Genomic DNA, 9,597 nt, shown 5'->3' on the forward strand with positions numbered 1-9,597 from the left:
AGGGCAGGACGCACCTTAGCGTGTGTGGACCACCCAGTTCAATAACACGGCCCTGACGAAAACCAATGAATATATACAATGGTTGAAACATGTAGACCTTTTTAATCAATAGCATTGTAAATATCACACCTCACATAGCACACTTGGCTATTTTTAAACACTACTCTTGACACCAAAGTCTACCTAACTAGGCATAGGTGCCACACATTTTTTAACAAGGGTTCAAGCACTCAAGAATAAACACTTGCAGTGAGTAGTTTTGGCCCTTTTTAACTCACTTTTGTTGATCGTTATGCACATATAAAAGAAAATACTAACCAGCTCCACTGTAGTCAGGTGTCGCAGCACACCCTATAGGCACTCGGCCTATGGGGTGGGACCCCGATGATGAAGCATGTCACCAACTAGGTTGGTGAGTGAGGGGTTTTCTACAAGGATATGCATTATCCCCTAAAATTTGGGGCATACTGTGCTGAATTGAGCACTGAAGCCTATGCCCAGAAAGTTTCTCTCTGCTATCGAGAGGATACTCCTCCATTGTTTTTTGTAGTTATTATTTGGAGCCATGTTGGAATAGGACGCAAGTGGTGTGAGATGTGTATAGTTTTAACTTTAAGGATGAAATTTGCAGAGGATTATCACAAAGGGTTGTAGTGCAATCAAACTTAATATTGTTACATGATTAGAGGAAAACTTTGATTAGATTTAACCTATTTGGGGTGTATTCATATAAATAGTTGGTGTTAGCATGGGTCTTCACTATGATAAAAATACAGTAGGGAGATTGAGCAAGTAGGAGAGTCAAGGATTGAGAGGAGCAATGATAAGAACACCATTACAAGATGGCCGCTCTCTAGGTGCATCTAGAGTGGTCCTACCTTTATTTTAATGAAAAGGTCAGATTACCATAGTCCTGCTTTTGTTGTGATACCTAGGTTGGAAAGCAAGTCCTTAGTCTGTTTCAGATAAACTGGTCGGGCCATCTTGGGAAGAGAGGCCTTCTTGCCAGGGCAGGAGAGGGAGACCTCCAAAAGAGCCCCTGACCTGTGGTCAGAATAGCTGCAAGCCTGAGCTAAATGGGAGCGGCTTAAAGGGTCATTCCTCCGGGGGTAAAACCAGAGCCATCAAGTTGATGGGACGTCTCACGTTGGTCAGCTGGTCAGAGAAAGCAGGCATAGACCCTTCCAACTGCTCACTTTCGTCTGAGGCCCACCATTTAGGTGCAGGCCTGAGGCAAGGCCTTCAACTAGTGCATTTAAACTGAACCGCGGACCGGCCCCGATCAACTGGGGCTGCGATGCTGCAGCAGAAAAAAAGTGTGACAAGCTTCCTTGGCTGGGGCGGGCATCATCGAGCCTCACAGTCATGTTAATTTCCAGTATCCAAACCACAGGCGGCAGCCTTCTGCCAGCAAATTCTTGCTGCACTGAGAACAGACACCAACGGGGACAGCACGGATCATGACCAGCAGGAGTTCTACGATAGATGTGCAGAGTGCAGCTGGCCTCAAAATCAGTTCTCCATCTGTGGCAGCACCCCCCCCCGTACAACTCAGGAGGGCGTGCTCTAAGCACACCCATAGAGTCTGGGCAGAAATGTAGCAGACCGAGTCAGGGCATCCAGTCAACCAAGCTCCCTCAGTTAGCAGAAGCGGAAAGGGAAGCCAGTCCTGCAGCGGGCGCCAAATTCACAATTGCCAGCAGAGCTGGGGTCATCCACACTTTGCCACGGATCAAGAAAGGCTTCTGCGCGGTCAGGGATCCAGACAGTGACCTCGGGATGGCTCATCTTCAAAGTGATCCTGGGTGAGTAGAGGTCAGATTCCAAATAATGCGATTTTCTCCACTGATCCAGTCAAAATTGCAGAGTAGTTGATGCAGAGAAATTCAGTATATCCGCCAAAGTCGATCTCGTCCATCAGGCTCTCATCTCCAATGCTCCTTCTTTGGTAGTGGCCATCTTCCTCGAATAACAAAAAAAGTACTTAATTTGTGCTTTGCAAACTGCCAATTAATTTAAAATAACTGTGTGAGTCCCCTCTTGCTGCATGGTTGCCCCCACTTTTTGCTGAACTGCTGATGTGCTTTGACTGAGTGTGCCCTGGGCTCCTGCCAATCAGGTACCCAGGGCCTATGTTCTTTCCCTAAAACTGCTTGGAGACCAAACCCAGTTGGCACTCTCTGGCCACAGGTCAGTCCCTGGTAAATGGTACCACAGGAACCCAGAGCACTGTGACCAGGGAAGTCCTCTAAGGGCTGCAGCACTTATTGTGCCACTCTTAGAGGCTCTGTACCTTTACACTCACACACTGCCTTTGCAGGCTGCGTGTTTTGGTGCAGAACAAAGTGAAGAGTCAACATGGCACGCATCCCTGTGTGCCATGCCTACAACCCACTGCTCTGGCATAGATGAGTGCTACTCTTCTTTTAACCTATCATTTGCTCCCCGCTTAGCTCGCCATGTACCATTTATTGTTTTACTCTTTATTGACCCCATGTGTGTTGTAACTGTTTGGTTTGTTATTCATATTTGATGCAGGTACTGCAACTTATTACCTTCCTTCCCTCCCAATGTAAAGTTCTCTGACATCCTTCTGGATCATGTTCGCACTATATAAAACTTTATGAATAAATAAATAAATAGATCAGTCACCCCTCTAGCTGGGTGCACTATACCAGTGGCGAGGGTACAGGTGCATGAGCCCAGTACCCCTACAGTGTCTAAGTAAATTGTTAAACATTGTAAGTTCAGTGCTGCCATTAAGAGTATATGATGCTGGGAGTTTGTCATTACGAACTCCACAGTACCTTAATGACTGCACTGAAAACTGAGAAATTTGAGATCAAACTTTTCAGCACATTAAACCCACACTGATGCCAGTGTGGGATTTAATGGGAAATGGTCACAGAGAGCAGCTTAGAGATGCCTCCCGCAAACAACCTACCACTAGTGTCCAGGCTGAGTGGCTGCTTTCAGCTGCCACCACCAGACATGTTTCTAGACCCCTGAGTCGAGAGCCTGCTGCTCTTGCAGGTCTGAAGAAATGCACATCCTGGGACGAGGTACCAAACCTCCTCCCCCAGGATGAGCAGGGTCTTCGAAGGGGAAGCTTCAAAAGATTGCCACCTTTGTGAGCTTCCCAAGGCCTTTTGCTCCTTCCAGCAACAGGTCACCACCAGTTCTGACCCCCCCTTTGGGCGGGAGAACCGTCAAGAAAACCAAGTGAGGAAGGGAGGTGTGCCCACCTCTGCCAACCCCACCCCCAGGTGGGGGAGGCGAGGTAAAGCACAACTCTCAGTCCCCGCCATCTTGCAGATGGGGGGACCCAGCCAACCAGGGCGAGGATTATGCCCCCCTCCAACTGGAGGGGGGCATAATGAGGGGTGTACCCACCCCAGGGAAGGGACCCATTGGTCCACCCCTAAATCTAGTTTTTAGGGGCACCCCTGAACCTTGCTTCCGCAGACAAGAAACTACAAGAAGAAAAGAAGAAGGACTGAACAGCCGCGCTGAAGCTAAGAAGAGGAGGACACCCACTGACTTTTCCCCAACCCTACCGGCCTCTCCCCACCTCGAACCTGCAGAAGCAAAACTCTGGTGTGTCCTTCAACCAGCAGCCTCAAAAACCCAGAGGACCTGCCTTGCCTTCAAAAGAAAAGACTCTGTCTCCCCGTGAACACCAGATTTGTTCACGCAAGATCCGCAAGTCTGCACCACTCTGCACCTGACACCCACGGGCCGAGTTCGAGTGGCCTAACACCACGAGAAGGTCTCTCAGGCGATCCTGACCCAAAATCCGGTGGCCCCTGACCTGCCTCAAGCCTCCAGCCGATGCTTGCAGCCTCAAACTGGAAGGCCCCCCAACCGCAACCAGGAGCTGGTAAGAAGATCTGACCCTAAAAGACACCCCTGCACCCAACGCCCCACAGCCTTGGGTGGCCCAATCAATGGTGTCTAACCAGCCCCCAGCTTCGCAACTTACATCTACAAGTGGTGGTTGCACCCAGAAGACCTTCGTCCCCGAGCCTGCAGTGTGTTTGCAAACCGGAGAAACCCCATTGAAAGCTACAGGGAACCAGATGCCAAAACAGCACTCTGCACCTGGCCATCCCAGTGCCGCTGAGGGTGTACCTTTTGTGCTGGCCTGAACCCCATTTGCCCTGAGCTTAAGTCCAGGAGCTTTGCTCTCACAACCGTGTGGCCTGCTCGTAAGCAGCCACCAACCGGAGGCCCCCTGTCCCTCATTGGATAACATTGGACCTCAGCACTCTGAACCCGGCCACCCTAGTGCTGGTGAGGGTGTAACAAGAGTGCATCCTTGACCCTAGGGGACCCCTGAGTCTACCCCCAGAATACCAACTCCCTCAACCAAATACCCTATTTTCCTCGATAGGAGAACATTGACTGTTTTTCTATGAAAAGTTTTTAAGTGTGGAGTTTGAAAATCTATAAAACTCCTTTAAAACTGTAACTAAATAACAAAAACACTTATACTTACCTGTGTACTGGAAATGTCCCAGTGCAGTATCCAGGTATATTGCCCTGTGTAAGAAAAGTCATCTATAAAGTAATCTACTTGACATTCTACTTAAAAGCCAGTACAAAGTATATGTACAGTATTTCAATGCATTGCGGTACAAGTAGCTCTACTGTAATCATATCAAAGTATACATACAATTGCAATTCAAACTGTTTACAAACTCAATTATGACTGCAAAGTACTTATCACTTACCTGTATCAGGCTTGCTTGGTTCTAGGAAATAAAATAATTAAAAGAATATTTTTATACAAAACCAATTGGTCTGAAGTTCAGTTTTTGAGTGTGTGAATTAATTTGCTGTGTGTACAACAAATGCTTAACACTACCCTCTGATAAAGCCTTACTGCTCAACCACACTAACACAAATAGAGAGTAAGGTGCTATCTACTTTTACCTCTGCCTACCTTTGAGGTTCCACTGGACTCTGTGCTCACTATACCTCACTTTGGTATAGTATATACTGAGCCAGCTTCCTACAAGCTGTACATTTCATGAACATATTTTGAAATTATGTAGAAAACAATAAAATTAAACACCAATTTCCATGTTAATTTGACATAAGACATCGGACCTTATGTAAGTAGCTTAATACCAGTAGGTAACGGCCGAAAATCGGTAAATTTCCCGTCACCGACCGGTATTTAGCTTTTTCTAATGTAGGTGGCTGGATTTAAGGATTCGGTAATTTACCGATTCAGTAATTTAATTAATCGGTAAATTACCGAATCCTTAAAATACCGATTCAGTAAATTACCGAATCCTTAAATCCTATGTAGGGAGCACTCAAGTGAGTACATTTATTATTTAAGGATTCGTTATTTACCACCAACTACAAGTTGGTGGTAAATATCGAATACCTTTAAAAAAGCAATTTTGTGCTTTTTTAAAAGTGCCATGTAGCATGTATGTGCTCCACATGTGCACGATTCAGGGGTGCAACAGGGTGTCAATGTGCCACCCTGCCACCCTTGAATATGCTCCCCCTATTACCGTTTCGGTATTTACCGAATCGGTAATAGTGAATGGCTTCCCATTCATTCCTATGGGCCTCCAGGCCCATAGGAATGAATGGGATGGTATTCCTTATTACCGATTCAGTAAATACCGAATTGGTAATAACGAATATTACCGAATCGGTAAAAATTACTGATTTTTTTACCTACATACTATTTACTGATTCTTAAATACCAAATCAGTAAAATTCGGTATTTAGGAATCGGTAAATAGAAATTACCTACATCAGGCCCATAGTCTGAAATGCAACCTCTGCCTTTTAACGCAAAGAAATTGTGACAAGATAAAAAATAAATGTAAAGGTGTCTTTCTTGCTCATTTACCTTCTGAGCTCCAGCATGGGTGTTTTGGGGGTGCTACAGTAGATCAGCACCAACAGGTCCAGCACCTATGATTTCAGGACGCCTCCCCCTACGATAAGAGGGTGGGCAGTAGGCTGTGAGAAGACTGATAGATACAAAATCATGTGGAAGGGGCCCCAAACATTTGAGGTCAATGTACCCTTCTTAAGCTACATGTCAAAGTTCTCTAAAGATTCCATGCAAGGCACTGATAGGGCTGAAAATCTTGTCAAGACAAGGTATTCGATGTTATTGAGCAACATTCACATTTTTTAGAGTTTGTGTAGGCGTCCAAGGAGTTATGGGAACCGGTGGATCTAGAGGTATTAGTAGGTTGGACACAGCTGGCGGTCTGCCTTCTTGGCAAAATAAACTATGTAGTTTCCAAAGAGAGGCTTAAGACTGACCTGAAGCTATTGAAATTGACCTCTTTTGAGGCATATCAATTTAGATCATCAGCATTATCATCCCTATCTACATGAAAGGCAAGACAACAGATCCCAAATCAATATATAGACCAATCAGCATAATAGGTACCAAAGGCACGATTTTCACCAGCGTAATCTTGAAAAATATAAGATTAGGAAGAAAATGAAGGCATCTTTTCTATGTACCAAGGAGGATTCCAGCTGGACTCTACAAGCTTATCCAAAATTACCCATTAAATATCTGTTCACACAAGGCTGCCTCCTGGCTCAATTTTTGTTCCACATATACATAAACTACATCCCACATGAACCTGCAGTGGATGCACCAAATATCCAGAATATCTGTTCCCCTACTCTACGCCAATGTCTCGGTACTCCTTGACTATACTCCAAATACTCTAAAAAGAATACTTACTCATAAGGAGAGCATCTGTAAAAACAAACAGTATCCTGATCAACAATAGAAGCTTTGTCCTCCCCTACACCCCCTCCCCAACCCTTGAAACCGAGAGTCACACACTTCTACTTGGAGAGATAACCAATCAAATGGGAGAAGACCTTAACCTACTTGGGCAATACTTTTGCTGTGTCAGACTCCTAGACCACACACAGAGAAGTCTTCTATTAAAAAACAGAAGCGATTGACACTGGAATCACTTGCTGCTTTGGAAGCACGATACTGTAATGCGTGCCAACTATAGCACAAGCAAAAATGTACTCAATCTCTACCCATGTAGAAGGATGGTCAGCAATAGATAATACTTCAGATCTAGCAACTTTGAAGAGGAAACTCTAGGAATCCATGTGTCAGACCTCACAGTCCTCTCTATCAGAAACTCTCCCAGTGTACTACGCATCTATACTGGTCAAGCTACAATGCCGGAAAAGTAATGAGCTACATGGCCAAGCATATCAAAGCATGCTCAACCCATTTGATCCTTACATGCTGTGAATGTGTTAACCATGACAATCAAAATACCAAGACAGAGTTAGTGGCACATACAGCAAGGACAATGTATCTTCCACCTGAGATGTTCCCTGCTTGGTGCTTTACTCCAAGGCACCTGTCCAATAAAATAATGCTGAAAAAAGCATACTTAAGACTAAAACAGGAGGAGTGGCAAGAACAAACAGATGGGATAAAGAGCACAACATTGATGGAGAGATTCAAACTACAGCCACAACAGCAATCATACCTTATCCAGCTACAAGTTAGGGAGGCACTCAGACGTTTTGCTCTTGTATGATTGAACCTGCTGGAAATGCAGGAGCGAATGCAAAGATTGAACAAAAGTTCACAACCACTATGTTAGCGAAAAGCAACTAGAAACATCATCACATCCCCTTTGACTGCAAATGGTGCTCAAAGTGCAGAAATAACTTCTTAGAGACTGTACAAAGCAAAGGGGATGGAAGATCAAAAAATATATTGACACTACCTCTGGGGGACAACCATTTCTAAAGCACCAATAAAATTGCAGCATATCGCAAGGCAGTAGGGAAAATTAGTAACCTCCAAAATCTTGCAGCTAATCTCACATATGATGAGTAAACACTTTGTTTTAGGATACTCGCATAACCAATGATCAAAGGTGCAAGCTAAACAAGAAACGCCAGGTAAGAACCTAGGTCTGAGTTAAACTCTGAACCTAGGTCTGAGTTAAACTCTGCCCTAAGCATGGGGCCCACCATGCCTGTAAGCCTTGCCACCAGCTTCTAGGAGAAATAAAATAAGACCCTGTTAGCAATTAAACAGGAAAAGACTGAGGAAGCTGGTATGATCGTAAGGACAAAGTCTAAAAACATGAACTATAACTTTTATTGCACTGGGCTCTGCACCCTCACAAACACCTAACTGCTTAATCACACGTGATTGCACTCTGTATTTTTAGAGAATGTTAAAAGAAACCTCCAACCACAAGTTGCTATGGTCAGGAGGACAAACTAAATCCACCTCTGATTGGGTTCCTATATCTACACAATCACTTGTGACCACCTTTACACCTCCCTTCCCCTCCAGGGCCCCACAGTACTCAAACCTCCCACTAATTTATCCGCCAGGCATTTTTCTTACACTCTAGAGCTACACATGTTATTGAATGTTTTAAGTCTTTGTATGGAAATAAAAATAGGCACAAAAAAGGTGGAAGAATTGTGACTGACTTTATTCTCCCCCCCTCTCCATACACACACACACACACACACACACACACACACACGCACCCAGACACACACACACACACGCACGTCTTTATTCTCCCCCCTCTCCATACACACACACACACACACGCACCCAGACACACACACGCACGTGCCAAGCCCCCCAAGCCCCACTTACCGCATCAGCGGCCTCAGCCGCCACTCCTGACTTCTGCTGCCACCGCTCCTCTGGGCCATCCACTCCGTGGGCGCGGGCTTCTCGCAAAGACGGAAGTCCCGCCCCAGGACAGCCGTGAGCGTGCACATCCCGAAACCGGAAGTTCGGGAACGTGCACGCTCACGGCTTGTTGATCCTCCAGCAGTTCTAGTGTATCTTGTCCAGATACTGGAGCTCGTCATTGTAGCTGCGGCTCATGGTAGTAGCGGCTTCCTCTGCCCCTTTCACACACTCTCAGAGCCTCAGAAAGAACTGGTGTCCAAGTACACACCGTGTCGCAGGCAGATGAGGTAGAAACAAACAGCTTCCTACAGATGCAGCCTGCAGATGCCCAAGCAGAGGCAGGGCTTGTGACTTCATCTCTGGGTGCCTCAACACGCCTTGGCTGGCTTTCTGGCAGCTGCGTGTCAACTCGTGTAGTTCTACTGATAGAACGAGAGAGGTGGCCTAGTGCTCTTACCATTTAGCGCAGTCAGGCTGCCAAAACGGAACTTTAGAGTCCTGGCTTTTCATGTACAGCAGATTGTGTCTTTGAAAAAAACAGTATACGATAAATTATACAATACACGCATTAAAAGTTTACCTTAACCTATTTTACGGAAATTAATAGTGCGGTTTTCTACATTTTGCAAATCGACGAAACAACTGCTACGTAAGAATGGGACACCCTTCCCATTCCAACATGGATGCTACAAGATAAATTTGTATTTCTCAGCCCAAGCCTATTATCCACGTTCTCATTATGTCATTACGATTGACGTCATTGACACCGCCTCTTCATATGTCATCTCTGTCACTTTCTTTCCCCTCCCCTTTCTCAACCACCGTGGCTCACAACAATGAGGTTCCTTCCGATTCTCCCCCTCACGTGATAAGATGGTCCCCGCCCATTCTCC

General features: G+C 45.5%; 1 long non-coding RNA gene across 1 annotated transcript; it reads right to left on the reverse strand.

The window, feature by feature from the left end:
• Window positions 1-4,497: 4,497 nt before the first annotated feature.
• Window positions 4,498-8,739, reverse strand: LOC147683442 (uncharacterized). The gene is made up of 3 exons (XR_015300941.1): window positions 8,663-8,739; window positions 4,734-4,754; window positions 4,498-4,542 (listed from the first exon to the last, which is right to left on the reverse strand). It is a non-coding gene; the product is annotated as an uncharacterized LOC147683442 (long non-coding RNA).
• Window positions 8,740-9,597: the final 858 nt, after the last annotated feature.

Source organism: Lissotriton vulgaris, chromosome 11 (genome assembly GCF_964263255.1).
Source record: "Lissotriton vulgaris chromosome 11, aLisVul1.2, whole genome shotgun sequence".
Taxonomy (NCBI): Eukaryota; Metazoa; Chordata; class Amphibia; order Caudata; family Salamandridae; genus Lissotriton; species Lissotriton vulgaris.